We start from the raw sequence: 10,373 nt of genomic DNA, 5'->3' as shown, positions 1-10,373 counted from the left end.
GCACAATGACAGCTTTGCATGTCCTCTCCCCATAAAAATTTTTTTTGAAGAGAACATCACAAAGATTTCACAGCAAAAGCTTTCTTGCTCTAAAGGAAGCTTGCCTACCTTGAAGATCAGCTGCAAGAAGCAATCTGGTCAGCAAGACAGCAAAACTGTTTGTCTGTAAGGTAAACAGGCTTTTTTTTTTTTCCCCTTTCCCTCCTGCTCCTCCCTCCTCTTTTTCAATACATTCATTTTCAAAGGACAAAACCAGGCTCAGCCTACCAGTGTTTTCTTATCAAAATAAATTCCCTAAGTCATGGTGAATGTTTTCAGACTAAACTGTTGAACTTATGATAAAAAATGTCAGTTGTCATCAACAATCAGATGCTCTGTACAAAGAGACAGGAGAAGAAATGTCTGCAGCTTGACACACATTGTGCATAACAGATTTCTGCATGGCTTGAAAAGGCTGTGCACATCCCTTTCTCAGCTTGAGAGCTCTGCACTGAGCCAAACCTAAACAGGTGAATAAGCTACTATTTTTACAGTTCAGCAGAGCCTATCTAGACAGAAGAAAAATGTTTTATGTAAAATAATTTTTTTAAGTAGTCATTCAATAAAACAGAAATTTCCAGAGAAAATGTAATCAACTTATTTTTCCCTATTAAACAAATAGATTTCATAGAATCATTTAACTTGGATGTTCCCAGAAGATGCTTTTAAAAATACAAGTTTGGCAATGAATAAGCACACTTTAAATAAAAAACTGGATAAAGAAAACACAAATGCTTCCAAAATGGACCACACTGGATCTACTTGGCTTCGTGCCTTCCTTTCCCATCATAACTATATCACCACACTTTGCTGTTTGCTTTCCAGTTTTACTTTGAATGCAGAAAAGTTACTGAGAGAATCAAACTTAGAATAGAAGAAATATCATTAGTGCAGTTCATGTCTTGACATTGTCAGTACTTCTGGGCACAGCCTTCTAAACTATTTCTCAAATATTGATTCAGTTACAAGGCCTAGCTGATACACCTTAAAAATCTGGGGCACAGATGCATAAAAGGTTTTTGGGATTCACAGTGTTCTCCCTGGGCTCCTGCAGCGTTTGCTGCTGATTTCCTTGTGCATACCATGTGTGAAGCTCAGGGAGCTGGGCACATCAGAGTGCGTTGCACAATGACTTACAGCATTTACATTAAGCAGTCATTGGCTAAAAAAGGCATTTATGGTCCTTGGAGTAGAAACCAAAACACAGTCCAGCTCCTGGAAAAGCGCCTTAACTTCAAGGCCACCAAGTCCTGTTTTTCCAGTCTGTTTTAAAAGTGCAAGACAAAATGAGAGAGTGAGACTTTCCCTGATCCTACAGCACACTGACTAGCCTGTGGTATAGCTGGTGCAAATAGGATATAAGCAAGAGAGGAATGAAACAGAGCCCTTCTACCATTAATGAATCCTGTCAGACAAGGAAGGTAAAAGACATGGTCTGTGCATTCCCAAAGGCCTCCTGGGCCATCCCAGTGACCTGCTGTATGCATCACGATCAGAACTGTGCTGCAGAAAGAGTTCTGAATATTGAAAACTTTACTTCTATCTCCAGGTTTAAGCAGCTGCTGAGCAAGGTTTAGCATGTCTAATGTTGGATTGGTGAGTTGGCCTCCTTGCTAGCAATTAAATTTGCATTGCATTTGACTTCTTTCTTTTTTAGATCTTTTGTATTATGATATCTTTCATTATTATCAGAGACTTTTATGCCATCTGCAATGCATATCCACCATGAAAGAAGGTGTCTCCTCTGAAAAATGTACTGCTGGCCATCCTTAACCCCAGGTTACGAATCGTTTGCTAGAATCATTATTCCCTCTTCTCTCAGTCTCTGAATAATGTGATCCTTTTCATGAAGGAGAAGTATTAACTTCCATATAGATGTGAGAAACAGAAAATAAATATTCTGTCTATGACTCCCTGTAAAATTTTGGTCTGGGACAGAGTCATGCCTTTGATTCTTAACTTTAACCCAGTCCAGAGCTTTCATCCTATGCTGACTTTTTTACATCAGTTGCTCATACATGGAAGAGTAACTTTCTGTTTGCACCTACAAGTGTCCCTTAATGGAACAGCTGCATATTTGATTCAGTCAACCAATTGACTTTCAGAGTTTGTTATCTGTACTAGCCTAGTGAAGACAGTCAAAATCCACAAGTTTATATCTATTTTTTAATTATTATTTTGAAAATGTCTTACATGTGTGTTTTTGTTGTTGTGTTTTTGCTTTTTTGTTTGTGGGGTTTTTTTATTTTTTTTAAAATTATTTTTAAATTTTCTGATCTTTCCCTTTAGCAATCACTGGGAACTGCTTGATGCTAAGTATTACAGATGAAATGGTCTATATTTTTACCATTTTACCATTAGATGATCACAGTTCTGATCATAAACTCTGTATTGCTCTAAGCAATTTTAAATCATAACCTTAGTTTTAGAAAAATATTATTTCTTTTAGAAATTCTGAAATTGATTAGAAATATGGAAATTGATAGAGACTATGCTAGGTTTTTAAATTCCTTCATTAAAAATATTTTCCTCACTGAGTGCTGAGGATTAATGCCGTTCAAATAACATAACATAGAAACAATAACAACAAAACAGAATACCTTGCAAAATAAAAAGTATCTCAAAAAAGAGTAGCCTGCTAAAAAGTATAAATAGCTTTATAGGAGATAGAAAAATGCATGATGTGGTAAAGTACAAGGAATAAAAATCATCATAACAGATTTTGTTGCTACTTCTTTTTAATAGGGGTGCAGGTAATGGGTAGAAATATGACAAGAACAGGATACACAGAGGAGCAGGTGATACAAGAGATCATTTGGAAGCAGAGATCAAAAAGTATCAAACTGGGTAGATCAGAGGAAATGATTTGGGAGTAAATGAGTTTCTATGGTTGTCATATATTTGAAAATATTTGAAGGGTTGATTGAAAACTTTATACACATTGCCATAATGCTGAAGCATATGGAAATAGCTCTTGCTTCACAATATGAATCCCCAAAGAGTACAGAAACTGAACCCATTAGAACAAATTACAGTATATCCTATATTACCATAGTTGAACCAGTTAAGGGTTCTTGCTTAGAATATTGAAGGATAGTTGTGGGAAAAGTTCAATGTAAAAAAACCTCTTTTTAAAACATAAATTAGTGTTTATATAAACACATTTATTTATTTTTATATATATGTTCTGCAAATGTCACAGTTAGGAACAGTCCTATGACTCCTTTCTCACATCAGTCTTTTCCTATTTTCCATCCATTTTCATGAAAAATTAGTTTACACTCCCAATAAATTTTTTATATTATGTGATTAAATGAGCTGTTATTTTTTCCTGCTTTTATATAAGTAGTGGTGGCTTTTTAATGTTGACACTTCATAGAGGTTTGCAGCCTGTTTGTGCAATCCCTAGGCAAAATTTAAATGGAGATCAGTGAGAATTTTGCATGAAAAAATGCATAATAGTCTCTCAAGGTTATCAAATAATCCAAGGGTGACCCCACTATGCTAGTGGGGTAGTAGTGGCAAAGGGCCAGGATGTTGAGTTGACTCCACCTGTAGAAAGAAATGAGTTAAGGGCGGATAAAAATGGTGCCTCATGAAGTTATTCTACAGCTCAGAAACATATCCAGACTGGTCCTCTTCAGTTGGGAGAAACAGGCTCCTGGAAAATATCTTTCCCTCTTGCTTGTGTGAACCCCAGGCATGTCAGATACATCGTTTTGTGTTTCTCAATGCCGTGACTTGGGTAGGGGCTCCCAGGAAAAAAAAGATTATCCAGAGGCTATTTTAGATAAGACTATAAAGGTAACTCAGCTCATTTTAAGGGCCTATTATAAAGAACACGGTTGCCTAGTGTATACAAATGTAATATATTGTAGGGGGTTTTTAAGGCTTTCAGGTGTATATCTTCAGCTGGAGGAAAGACAATTTTATTGGACTTTCTCCCTTGGAATTAAGACATATCTTTGTCATCTGATTCTGCTAAATTGCTTACCAGAACTGGACATCCTAACCTGAGTACACACCAAAGACTCTTTGACCCCTTCAAGCAGTTACTAATGGGGTAATGATCCATCTACTAACTGACTCTAACAGACAGGGAAAAAGCACATACTTTTATTTGCAGAATGTGAGATACTTTAAATGAATTTTAATGTTAGCTTTTGTTATGAATATGAGTTTCCTCCAGATAAAAATCAAAACTTTGATTTGATTGTCAACATTCATTTAAATTATACGCTAGGGGGTAAATTGGCAGAATTGTATTGTCTTTGTTTTTTCAAGAGTTACTTATAAATAGCTTAGAGATGAATCACATTTTAGGTTCATTAGTTTCATTTAAGCTATTTATGTCAATAAATTTGCACTAGAAATCAGATTCATTACCCATTTCCAAGATTATTCATATTAATGCTAATGATGATAATGCTGAGGGATCAGCATCTCCACTCTTCTGCCACACTTTTTCCTGAAGACATTATAAAGCTGTTGAGTGGACATCTGCTTGAATTATCTGGGAAAAAAGATACTTTTAGATATAATGTAATTTTTTTTCATTACCTCTTGTTTTCATTACACCTTGTGCTCTCATATTGCCATTATCTGTAGGCATACTTATCAGATTTTATTTGAATGGCTCCTACCTTTATTAGAAATATCTCATCATGTTCTGTGACAACAGAGAAAAATCACATTATTTAACTGAATCATGTTTAGTTTATATGGAATGTGGACAGAAGAGGCTTTTCTGAACAGTTATTGATTCAACTCTAACAGCATTGGCTATGTGCTGTCTCAGGCATTCTCCTTTAGGTTGTGATTACTGTCCTATTTACAATCATTTGATATTTGAGCACCCACATTTGTTTATCATAACTGAATATAAGAAGCCACTGTAATGAAAGCAAATGCCTTGTGCAATATAGTAATCCCCCTGCTCTTCCTCACTTTTATGCAATTTGGTAAATTACATAAATAATATTTTATTACTATGGTTACAAGGAAGTTGTATAGATTTCAGTTGGCACTGTATAAGCCTTACTGTCTAACACAATTTTTATAGCATATGTTATAGTCTCTAATGTACAAGATTTAAAAACTAATGTCATAATATAAACTATGTCTGTAATTTTTCTCATTTCCTTCATATAACCATGGCATTTAAAATTCAGATTTGTTTAGTGATAGAAAAGGAAAAAAAAATAAAAAATTGAGTTAAATTAGTGAGAGCAGCATCATGGTTTGCAGAACATCATTTGGAGAGAGAAAGGTGGAGAAAGGTGATGCTCTTAAAAGCAGCTGAAAAAAGGCCAGTAGCCCACTGATTAGGACACAAGGATACAGGACCAGTTGGGAATCATGTTACCTTTCTGCCTACAGTCTTCTTTGTGTAAAAAAGACTCAAAGAGATGTTTTGTTGTACTTATGATAAATGAAAACAGATACTCAAAATTATAATTACATGAAAGTCTTGTTACCTTTCTAGGTAGCTGCATGAAATGGTATAAAATTTGCATATAGTCCTTTTATACTTATTTCTTTAAAGACAAAAAATTGTTCTGTTTAATAATTTGAATCTTAACTACTCATTTAACTACCTTAAAACATTTGTTATATCATAATTATATTGAAATAATATCCTATTCCTTATTGCATTCATATAAGTCAAATAAGAATATATATATAGAATTACATGTGACTGAAGTGACACAATGAAAATTATATAAACTCATAGTTTGTTGCTGAAACAGATCCTTTGTGACTCCATGGCATAAACCTGCCTGGTTTGGTGGTGGGACAGTGGGGTTATGTTGTCAGAGATATTTGGTTCATTTTCATTTAATCTTTAAAATTCCGAACCATTTATAATTTAATGACGCTAGTTTACTTTTGCCCCAGATCTCCAATGGAAGAAAAGAATGCCAAAGTGGGATTTGAGTGCTGAGGAAGTTTTGTGGTATACAGGTGCCTTTGTGTTATGTTGTGTTACTCAAGGCAGGTATGGCTGCAGATTTGTGGGCTTTATTTCTGCTGGAAGAGGAGGAGTGCTTGTAACTTTAAGGTATTCTCAGTTATCATTTTGAAATAGAGTTACCTTGTCTGTACAGCTTCTCTTTCCCAAAGTAAATGGCAAATCCTTTATGACTGCATTCAAGATGAGTTTAATTCACTAGGTTCAAAGGTATTTTCAGCTTTGTGTATCACAAAGAACACAATGGAACCACTCTACCAACTATGACAGGCATAGAATATATGCAACAGCAAAAGAAAGTGACAGTAAATGCTTTGATTTGTTTGAGGTAGAAATTGATAACAGACTTTTTTTGGTTGGTTTGTTGGTCTGTTTTTGGTTTTTAAATATGCAATTTAAAAACTATCAGTATTGTCATTGTAATTTCAACATTATACAAGCTACTGCACTTGAAAATAGAGATTTGCCAGATGTTTTGAGTAATTGGGCTACCACAGAGATTGATAATATCTAGAGAGTTTTTTTAACAGACAATTGTGTTCCTTTCTCTCCCAATTTCCTCCATTCTTTTCCCTAACCTTTATTCTTCCAGCAGGGAAACAACACGGTATGTTGTATTTACAAATCAATCTTACTGATGTCATGATCACTTAGTAGACACATGGCAGACACATGGATGTGAGAATAACTTCATATTGCAACCGAAGTATAGGAAAATTCCAAATGAGTATCTCATATAGAACAAATAAACAAGTTAAAAATATATATCTATTGTCAGTCTGACTGCTTCCACAGGTTCAGTATAAAGACAGAAATTCTGTCCAAGCAAGAGAAACTTTAAGTAAGACAAATGTAAATTTTTGTGTTTCCTAATGTGAGTAACTCGGGTTCCTGCACTTGAGTTACTTCAATATCTATTTCCAATTTGTTTTTTCTTCTACTGAGAAAACAGAATAAACTGACAATAAATTTTGAGATAAAACATACTTTCATGATGTGAACTGCTGTCCATTAGGTTATGAATGAAGACATTGAACTGCAACATTTCAGTTGCTATTAAATACCCTAAAGGGAAACTGGATAGTTTATTGACCTAAATATTGTATTCAGCTATTTTCTTGCTCTGCAAGGTTACATTTTTCACTGATAAAATGGGGATAAACACGGTAATTTAACTTCTGTAGTTCCTATGTATATATATGTATATATATGGAGAGAGTTACAGTATATAAGAATGATGTTTCACTATGGATGAGATAATATAGGGAAAAAATGGTACATTTGTTCCTAAAAATTCTTGAGTACCTCACTTCAAGGTAATGAGAAGGATATAAAGTGGTCTCATCTAACACATTGTACAGTCTGCTGGCTACTTCAAATGCTCTTTCCTATTTGAATCCCTTTGGGCTGATTGCAACCTGGAACTCCAATTTTTGTTTGAGCGGATTTTCTGTTCCATAAAATGGTGATCCCATCAACAGCTTTATAAAATAAGCTGCATCTCTGCTTAGTGTGCTCTGAAAACACAAGCCATTAGTCACTTGTTATACACTCCTAAGCTGGGGCAGTTTTGTCGTATGTTGGCTGCCTTTATTCTTCCTACCTTCTGCTTTTCTCACCTGGATTCTAACCTTAAAGATTTATATTTGCTCTTCCCAGTGGGATCTGATGTGGGGGGTTAATACGAATGACTCTGAGCTGACATCACAAAATAGTTTTTTCAAGTCTCTGGGCCCTATTAGCATTTGGAAAGCAAGTTTTGAAGCTTGAAGGTAACATTTGTCATCTTTGCAGTTCAGGGTTGGTAATTCAAATTCCAGAGAACACCTCCAATGTGACCTTCTCACTTTCCCTGCTCTCTACTTTTCCTTCCCCTCCCTTAGTGATTTGAAGCAGTGTTTGCTGCACAACTTTCTGTTTCTCCAGCTCGTGGTAGCTCAGCACTGCCAGCTCTGCGCAGTGAGTTCCACCCCTCGCAGTAAATACTTTCTGAGCAAATCAGTAATTAATGTTGCACTGATGACTGGTGGCATCTGTATGAGTTTATTATCATCTGTACTGAAACACAATGTACAACGAAAACATGGGGGACTTTAAAGAAGGAGGCTAATAAATTTACATGAATTAACATTAAATTTAATTTGCCACATGCCGAACAAACTGTGCAGCAGATCTAAATCCTTTAAAAGATGTGGATTTCTCTGTTGCAGCTGCTTCCCAGTCTTGACTGCTACACTTACTTCAAGACTTTGCTCTGTTTCTCAACTAAAACCAGTTTCTACACATGGTGACTGATATACATGGATTATTCTTTTCTCATTTAGAGGAAAAACTTTATTTACTTTTGTCTTTTTAATAGTATTTAAACAGTTTATTTACCAATGCATATAATATAATGCACAGAATAAAAATTATCTATTACAGTAAATATGGTCAAAATATGAAAGGGCACTAGAAAACTAACATGAATGAAATGATATATTTCTTTAGTAGTATTTAGTTTAAAATCATGACAACATTGAAACTTGGTAGTAACATTGAAAGAAACGGGACACTAACCACTAGTTACTTGTTCTAGGAAAGAACAATAAGTTGATCCCTTCTAGAATAGATTTTGTGGTGGCTCCTGGTATCCCCCCAAAACATCAAAAAATTAAAATTAATAAAGTTAATATGTTTGTCACTGTTTTATCAACCATGGTGTCAAAGAGAGTTTAAAATCAGAATAAGTATAGAATATAAAGAATAGAAAGAAGACACAGAAAGGCAGAAAGCAGGAAACATAACTTTTCATTAGAGAAGTTTGTCATGATTTCATAGCTCAGAAACACATCTTTCCACAGTTTTACAGGGAAGTGAATGTGAAATCAAAGTCCAAATACAGGCCTCAGTATACTCCGTGCTTCCAATAAAATCCTGAGTATACTGGATATGACAGAAAAAAAACCCCACAGCATTTTCATGGGAACTTGCAGGGCTTCTGTTGAGAAATTTTTCAGAAAACTCTTTGGTTAAAAGCAAATAAAATCTCCCAAACATTCACAATTATATCAAGTTAATAGATTTTTTGAAGCACTTTTGTCTTGATTAACTGAATCTAGTGAAAAGCTGAAAACTGAAGAACTCTCATAGCTGCAGAAAAATCTGCCAGTTTTAAACTTTGGCTTAAAGTCTTGGCAATTGATGCAGTTTATCCATGGGGCAGTCACAGCTGGCTACTTCCAAGGATCAGGGAGCCATGTGCTCGGTGTAACTGAGGTCTTTCTTCCCTGTAGCTGTAGCTACAGCTTCTGAGGGGATCTGGGTCCTTAGATCTCAAATACTGAGACTGTGCAAAACCCCAAATAAAGAGCTTTCTGGATGTACTGTGTACCAGAACATCGGTTTGATTTTAACATTTGTGCTTAAAGGAGACACGTAATTTAAACAATTTTTCAGTGCCTACATTGGTTGCTACTCCTACTTTAGTTGCTTTGGTAGGTCAGAAAGAAAAAATAAAAACAACCAAAGCAAGCATCAGTGATAATATTTTCGAATATAAACTAGGCATTTATCATAAAAGCAAACTGTTAACATATAATTCTGTAACAGGCACAGTTTGCTATGGAAAAGTTTGATAGTCATGTTGGTAATTTCAAAGCAACAAACTCCTGTAAGGAAAGTGGCTAATCCAGGTATGTAAAAATTAATGTAACAAGAAAACATACTGTTTCTGTTAACTCATATATCTTTCAGAGCTTGTCAAGGTGTATGAGTAGAAAGGAAATGGCAGTATGATGAGTACTTATCAAAGGTTTGAAGAAAGTGAGAGCTACACATTGTTTTTATCAGTCATGTGCACATCAGGGATTGCACCAGAAAGGTGCTGTCAAACCAGTGTTAGTGAGGACACAAAAATTAAATTTTCAATCTGAGAAAGATGATCAAAAGAGTAGAAAATGCAATTAGTCACCCACATTTGCTTTTAAGGATTCTTTATTTTACATAAGGATTTTCTAGTTTACTTAAACTCTGTCCGTCCTTTTCTCCTTCTTTCTGTCCTTTATGTGAAAAACTGAGGATGAAAGAAAAGACTGGTTGGAAATAGGATTATATTAATACATTCAACAAAGTATATTTAATGTGACTATGAGAAAAGAGTTCCTCTAATAACAAGAAAGCTTAAATACTGAGGAGACAGAGCATCTGTGAAACTATATCTTTTTCTGACTGAAACATAACAAATTGCATATTACATTTTTAATTATAAGAAGAAACAAAAATGTGCTGTCTGTCAACTTTAAACAGATATCTTTGACAGAAAAATTCTGTTGTACCCTGACTTAGCAGATATAAAAATTTCATGGCAAAATAAAATGTTCTG

This window comes from Pipra filicauda, unplaced genomic scaffold (genome assembly GCF_003945595.2).
Source record: "Pipra filicauda isolate LSUMZ 115617 unplaced genomic scaffold, ASM394559v2 scaffold92_size2517590_pilon, whole genome shotgun sequence".
Taxonomy (NCBI): Eukaryota; Metazoa; Chordata; class Aves; order Passeriformes; family Pipridae; genus Pipra; species Pipra filicauda.
Note: the sequence above shows the minus strand (reverse complement) of the source record.